The sequence below is a fragment of the Tenrec ecaudatus genome, chromosome 1 (assembly GCF_050624435.1).
Source record: "Tenrec ecaudatus isolate mTenEca1 chromosome 1, mTenEca1.hap1, whole genome shotgun sequence".
Lineage (NCBI taxonomy): Eukaryota > Metazoa > Chordata > Mammalia > Afrosoricida > Tenrecidae > Tenrec > Tenrec ecaudatus.
Window position 1 is genome coordinate 49,259,155 of NC_134530.1, and position 7,614 is coordinate 49,266,768.

Sequence of the window (7,614 nt, forward strand, 5' to 3'; positions counted from 1 at the left end):
TTTATAAAGTTTCAAAGTCTCGTGTGACATTCGCTTTCTGGTCTTTGTGGGTTTTTTTTGTGGTGGGGGCATCTTTTGAATAACCTTTTACTTGCTTCGTGTTTGATGTTCTTCGTGCATCCTACCACTCTTCCGGTCTTCAGCCGTTAGTTTTCATTTTGTCAACTCTATCCTTCGGATGGTCTCTGAATGTTCTCGAGGTCTTGCTTTCACTCTCATGGACTTGCCTTGATGTTCTTCAGCTTCAACTTGAACTTGAAGCAGCTTCAACTTGAACTGAAGCGACTTCCACTTCAACTGGAGCAGACCACTGAGGGTCTGCTCTGCAGTCAGTTTTTGATTTTGTCTTAACCAATAATATGATATTTCTCCATCATTTCCTTACACGGAGTTGATTGGATTTCTGTGTAATCTATTTGTATCTTTTGTGCTGCTGGAAAAAAATTCTGGTTAGTAAGTCATTAGTCTTGAAAAATTCTATCAGGCAATCTCTGTCTTCATTCTTCTCGTCAAGGTCATATTTTCCAACTCCTGTTTCTGTATTTCCAGCTTTCGAGTCCAGTCGCCAGTAATTATCGATGCATCTTGATTGCACGTTTGATCTATTTCAGACTGCAGCAGTTCGTAAAAATCTCCGTTTCCTTCACCTTTGGTATTGGTGGTTAGCGCAAACATTTGGATAGGGGTATTAGCTGGTCTTCCGTGTAGGCATAAGGATGCTAGCCTATCGCTAACAGGAGTGTATTCAGAATAAATCTTGAAATGTTCTTTTTGATGCTAAATGCAACTGCCTGCCTCTTCATTTTGTCTTTCTCAGCATACTTGACCATGCGACTGTCAGATCCACACTGGCCAATACCAGTCCATTTCAGTTCACAAATGCTTAGATTTTTGATCTTCAAGCATTTCATTTTATTTTTTATTAAAAGATCATTTTATTGGGAGCTCTCACAACTCTTGTTACAATCCATACACCAACTGTATCAGACATATTCGTACCTATATTGCCATAATTCTTTCCTAGACATTTACTTTCTATTGAGCCTTTAGGATCAGCTCCTTTTTTCTTCCCTCCCACCCTCACAGCCCCTTGATAGATTATAAATTGTTATTATTTTCATATCTCACACTGACTGCTGTCTCCCTTCCCCTCAGATTTATGTTGTTCTTCCCCCTGGAGGGGGTGTGTGTGGTTATGTGCCATTCATTGCCATCAGTTCCTCTTTCTCCCCCTCTTATGCACCCCCCTTTCCCCGACCCTTTTTGCATTGCTATTCCCATTCCTGTTCCTGGACTCCGTGTGTTGTGAGCTTTATCTCTTGTCTAGACGTATGTACAGGTTCTGGTCCAGCCCAGAGTGGGAAGAAGCACTGGGGTCATGATAGTGGGGGGTGAGGAGGCCTCAAGGAACCAGAGGTGTATTGTGGGATCCATCGGTGTTCTACTGCACCCTGATTGACTCATCCCTTCCCTGCAACCCCTATGTGGGGGGATATTCTGTTGTCTACAGATGGACTTCCAACCCCCCTCATTCTCAACCACCTGTTTTTGCTTGTTTGTTGTTTATTATGAATCTTCTGATGCCTGATACCCGGTCCCTATGACTCCTCATGATCACACCGGCTGGTGTGCTTTCTTCCGTGTGGACTTGTTGCTTCACTGTTGGATGGCTGTCAAGCATTTTATTTTATTTTTGGTGACTTCCAGTATTTTGTGATTCATATGTTGTACATTCCACATCCCAATTACTAATGGATATTTGCAGTTGTCACTTTTCATTTTGAGTCAGGTTGGAAGGCAAAGACGGTAAAGCCATTTCAATGGCAGCTTTTCAGGTAAAATCTCCTGCAAAGGGAGCCCCTGTGCTGAGGCAGGAGAGTGGGGTGAGTTTAGGAGCAGAAGCATCAACCATCAGAATGCATGGGCCATGGGACATGGGAGCAGTATTTAGACAGAGGTGCAGCAGGAGAGTTGACCCCTCAGCTCTGAGTAGCTTCATGGCCAAAGCCATGGGCAGATACGGCCCATGATGAGCAACAGCCGAGAGTCCAGCTTTGGCGAAGAGGCGGCAGCAGGAGGGAGACCAAGAAGACAGGCAGGAGAATTTCAACTGTTGTTATTTAATTTTTATGACGAATTGGATGGTTGTTTACAGAGAAAATCGGTTTTCCCATCAACAATTCATACACATGTTGTTTCATGTCATTGATTACAATCTTCACAAGGGGCCCTCTCCTTCACTCAAATTAGATATACGTCTTACCCGCTAGTTAATAATTTACCCTCTGTCCAATCCCGAAGGAGCCCTGGTGTCCTGGTGGTCACTCACTGGCTGCTAACTGCAAGTTCAGCAGTTCAAAACCACCAGATGCTCTGTGGGAGAAAGAGGAGGATTTCTACTCCCATGACGTTACGGTCTCAGAAACCCCCAGGGGCAGTTCTACCCGGACCTATAGGGCCGCTGTGAGTCGGAACCGACTCGATGGCAGTGAGTTTTTGAGTTTGCCTCTCCCATCCCTGGTACCTATCCATGAAAGACTGCTTCTTTCAGTGTGAAAACTTTTTCTTGACTTTTTATAATAATGATCTTGTGTAATCTTGGTCTTTTTGTGGTTGACTTACTTTACTCAGCACGTCTCCCAGGTCCACCCATGTGATGAAGTGTTTCACAGATCCATTGTTATTTGCATGCCACTGTGCACCCCCATTGTAACCCCCAAAATCACTGCCGAGTCTTCGCCGTGTCCTTGCGGTTTGCCGTGCATGATGCTGAGTGCTTTGTGGGTGTCATCCACGGCCTCTCTACTCAGTACTTCATTTCCTCCTCTCCACAAACAACAGCTTGTTTATCCTCGTTCATGGACGGGGGAGGGTCGGATAACTTGTACTTGGTCACAGCTGCAAGAGGTAGATCCAGGCCACGGATCCAGAGAGGCTTGACTCAAGAGCCCACGTCTCTCACCTCTCGGCTGAATGACCAGTCAACGCTACCAGACCTGCCAGGGGTCGGAGGAGGGTGAGGATCGAGAAGAGGTCATCCCTGCCTCCTGGCTCCCAAATCCCTAGCCTTGATCAGGCACTGCACAGCGCTATGTTCCAGGAAGGAGACGGCTTCCTTCTTACCTTTGAATGGAGTTGTGAGAAGATGGGGAAGCCACCGCCCAAGGAAGAAATCAATACCCTGGGGAGGGCAGAGAGGAGCCAGGCCATCGATGTCTTTATCGTGGCACTGCCTACATCTGGACTACTTACACTGACAAGTGTCACCAGAGTGAAATTATTCTATTATCTGCAGCTTAAAACAGTATGTGAGTGAGTGAGTGTGTGCTTGGGGGGGGGGGGGGAACTACATAATTTGTTGCCAATTTGAGGATTAAGATTGAAGGAGTGGAGTTTAGCCTGTCAATCAGATCGCAGCTTGATGACCTCAGTTGGTAGGCACTAAGGAGATAAATGGCTCACTGGAGGCGGGACACATGCTGACTCCCTGGGAGACATTGTCGTTGACAAGCCACATGGAAACAGGATGATGGCAGCCAGAGCCTCAGAGGTGGAGAAGCCGTGTGGAGACCCCTGCCCGTGCTGAGATGCTTATACTGCCCCACAGCCACTGGATCCACAAGATTTCCCACCCACTGGCCTGTGACGGTCCTGCATTCTGCATCATCGCATGTGTTTCCTGAGTCTGAAGAGGACTTTATAGATTGGTATCAGACATATGGGCTAATACAGGACTTCTGGACTGGGCTGGGATGTTTTGTCAATATTCAACTTCTCTTGTTTATAAAGCTCTTTCTTACACACATATGAGTGTCTATGAATTTGTGTCTCTCGTCCACCCAGACTAACACAATATATATATTCATGAGTCCACCTCTGATATACCAACAATTCTAAAATCTCAATTTCCCATTCTGATTCCCTCTCCTATGCTACTGGTTTGTTGGTGACCCCCTCTGGGATGTCCCAACAGCACATCAAGCCCACCAGATCCCATCGCCACCTTGCCCACACCACGCCCCTCCTTTTGCTTTCCCTGCCTTGGCGAACAGCACTACCCTTCACCCATGAACACAAAGCAGAAATCTGGGAGTTGTTGATGGCACCCCTCCCTCCAGTTCTCATTACACTCCCGGGCAATCTCTCCACCAGGTCTGGCACCACATTTGGGTCTCACTTATATTATCACCATCCATGAGCCTGACTCTCTGGGCTGTGGAGACCTGTGTGTGCCAGCTGCTGTTCATTTTGGCAACCCTGGCACCTAGCACACAGTAGGCACTCAACAAATGTTTCTCAAATGAATGGGAGAATGAATGCTTTCAATAAGAGAGCGGCTGGCTGGCAGGAGGTAGTTCCTGGGCAGGTTGTTTGGCTGAGAGAGTGGAGACAGACCCTGGAAGACGAGGAGGAAGACTGGGGGAGCAAACTCCAGGGCCTTGGGACAGAGGAAGGATTCTCTACTCTGCGAGTTCAGGAGGAGGGGAGAGAGGAACGAATGGAGAGGTTGGGAGGTTGAAAGAGAGGTCCTCCTCTCTGCTGACCCGTCACGAGGGACTCAGGGGCACTGTCTTAGGTTAAAGCAAAGGGACAGGCACAGAGAGGGGTGGGGGCATGTGGACTTGTCAGTAAGGAGTGCATGAGGAAACGCCAAGGGCCCAGTGGAAGGACCCCCCAGGGCAGAAGAGGCTCCCTGGTGTGTCCCAGCATGGCGAGGCCACGTGCAAGGAAGCATCCGCACTGTTCTGTTGACTTTCTCCAGTTGCACTTGGCAGTCCAGGTGCAGAGGCCAAGCAAATGGACAGTGGGATCAGGTCCAGCCCGAAGCTGGCAAGGCCAGCCCTGCTGAAAGGGGTGAGGAAGGGAAATTCCACATAGGCCAGGCTGGGCATCAAAACAGATCTTGTCACTTAATCCTCACGACAGGGAGGTATATTGTGATCCTCGTTTACCCAGGAGGAAACACAGTCCCGAGAACTAATTGGTTTGGCCACAGTCACACAGCCCCAAGTGGCAGGGGCAGCGTCCAGCCAAGGTTCACATCCAAGGTAGCCTGACTACAAACCCGTGATCTTCCCCCGAACCCGTTCCTGAGGGCTCGTTCCGTGCCGTGCGTGGTGCTCAGCCCTGTACGCCCCCTGTTCAGTCTTCACAATAGTCCATGAGACAGAGGCCGCTATTTGTCCTGTTTTGCAGCTGAGTTGCAAGCAAGTGACTCAGAGAGGACAAGTCCCTGGGCCAGCATCCGCCAGCCTGTGAGGAAACGATAAACCAATTTCACTACCAGTTATCAGAGCAGACTGGAAAGCTCTGGTACAGGTAGATGAGAAGACAGATGGGAGATTTCAGAGGCCTAGCTGGACCCAGCGCTCATGTATTGCTTTCCTCTCTGCAAGTTGCCTCATTGACTTATTTTTACTGTTATTAATATAAGTTTCCAACACACAAAAGTATAATGAACTGTGAACCAAACCCAGCATTAAAAACAACAAAACTGCCATCGAGTCAATTCTAACTCAGAGTTTCCCTATAGGATAGGGTAGAACTGCCCCCCTGTGGATTTCTGAGACTGCCTTCTCTTTCTTCCACAGAGTGGCTGGTGGTTTCAAACTGCTGACCTTGAGGTTTGCAATCCAACAGGTAACCACGGGGCCACCAGGGGTCCTGACTGCAGGTGCTAACATCTTCCTCCAATCTTGCTTCATCTGCACTCCTCACACTTCTTCTGGGGCACTGTTTTTACACTTGATCTTAGCCAAAAGCCTCAAAAGTGATTAGGGACTATTTTAAAGCAAAACTGAGACACTGAGCAATTTTTCCCTATAAGCACTTTGAGAGACATTTCTAACAAAGAAAGGATCTTAAAAAAAGCCAAACATAATCACTATGCTATTACCACACTCAATAAAAATAACAATATTTTTTCTATAAACCTAATTCCCAGACTATTTTCAGACCATTTTGTTCCCTCAAAATGTCTTTTTTTTATAATTTAGTTTGTCCCAAACGTATTCAAATCAGGTCTTACATGTGGCTGTTTCTGCCTGAGTCTTTTTCTATCTTCTTCCCTCCCTGAAGCCAGAGAGTGATTCTGGGCCAGTGGCTCTCACTTTGGTATCGAGAATTGGGGTTCAGAGAGGTTAAGTGACTTATAGAAAGTCACCCGGCTAAGATGTGAGCATTTCATTTGTCTGCCCCCAGGATGTATACTGCTGAACAATCTCAGACACTCGCTGCCTTCGACTAGATTCTGACTCACAGCAAACCTACAGAACAGGACAGACCTGACCCTGTGGGATTGAAGACTAACTGTTTACGGGAGTAGAAAGCCTCATTTTTCTCTCTCGGAGCCTCTGGTGGTTTCAAACTGCTGAATTTCCCATTAGCAGCCCAGTGGGTAACTCACTGTACCACCAGGGCGCCAGCTGATAAATTGAGGGGCCACAGGTGTGCAGCTGGGTGGGGTGCAGGTAGTAGAGAGAAGGTTCTGGACCAGGAAAAAACAAGGGAGAAGTAACTTAAATGAGAGCTGCCACTGACCCGTGCTTGTGAACGGCTGGCTGTTTTCTACGAGCTTCACAGACTTGTTTTAGTCCGTCCTGACAACAACCAGGGGTGAGTAGATGGCATTTCTTATTCTCATTTACAGATGAAGCAACGGGACACGGATTCTTGCATGACGTTACTGCGAGTCTTGTGGCTAAAACGGGCACCACTGAAATAGCCCTCCCCGCCCCCGAAGTCCATGTCCTGGTGCTTGTGGCCAGAGAGAAGACTTTGCAGAGGCCTCAGCGTTTGAGGCCTCTTGGTTCAGTAGAGAGACCCCTGACTTGAAGCCTGGTCCCCTGAGCGCCATCTCCAGCCCCTCTAGAGACTCAGAAGACCATGCCTGGCAGCTACGCCCACCCTCAGTTTCCCCATCTGCTGAAGGGGGCAATGGTAGGAGATGCTCCCTGGGGGCATGGGGGGTGGGGCCCTCCACCTCCCCAGTGGCCTAGTTCTGGTCAGGACGCTGGCCAGGTGGTGGTGATGCAGGGAAGCCGCCTCCCCACTCTCCCCTTTCACGCTGCAGAGCTGGGGCTTGTGAAACGCTGGGTTGGTGCCTTGCGGAACACATCTCTTTCCACACTGTGCTTGTTGTCTCCCCCGGGGGGGGGCGGGGACGGGCTCCTCCGGCCTCCGCCTCTGAATTTCCCGGCCTCATTCTCCTCGAGCAGTCGTCCCGGATCACAGGATCCCACCGATGGGTCATTTGATCCAGAGGTTGAAGCTGACGCAGTGCGCAGAGGTGGGTTGGTGAAGTCTGGGTCAGGGCATGGTGCTCCAGGCTGGCAGGGCAAAGCCCACGGGCCTGGCCACGTGCCACAGAAGGGGGGCAGAGCGTCCTGGGTCTCACCAGTCAGCGCCTGGCCCAGGAGACCCACGGGCCTTCTCCTTCTGCACTCGACCACCTCGAGGACACAAGGCCTGGGGAGTAACGGCTCTGACTCCCACCATGGACTTGTCCATGTTGCCCCTGTGCTGCCTGGGCAGGTGGCTTAACTTCTCTGGGTCTCATGTACCTTGGCTGTAAAATAAGGATCAGGGAGGGTCACGAAGGCGCCCTGGGGGCCG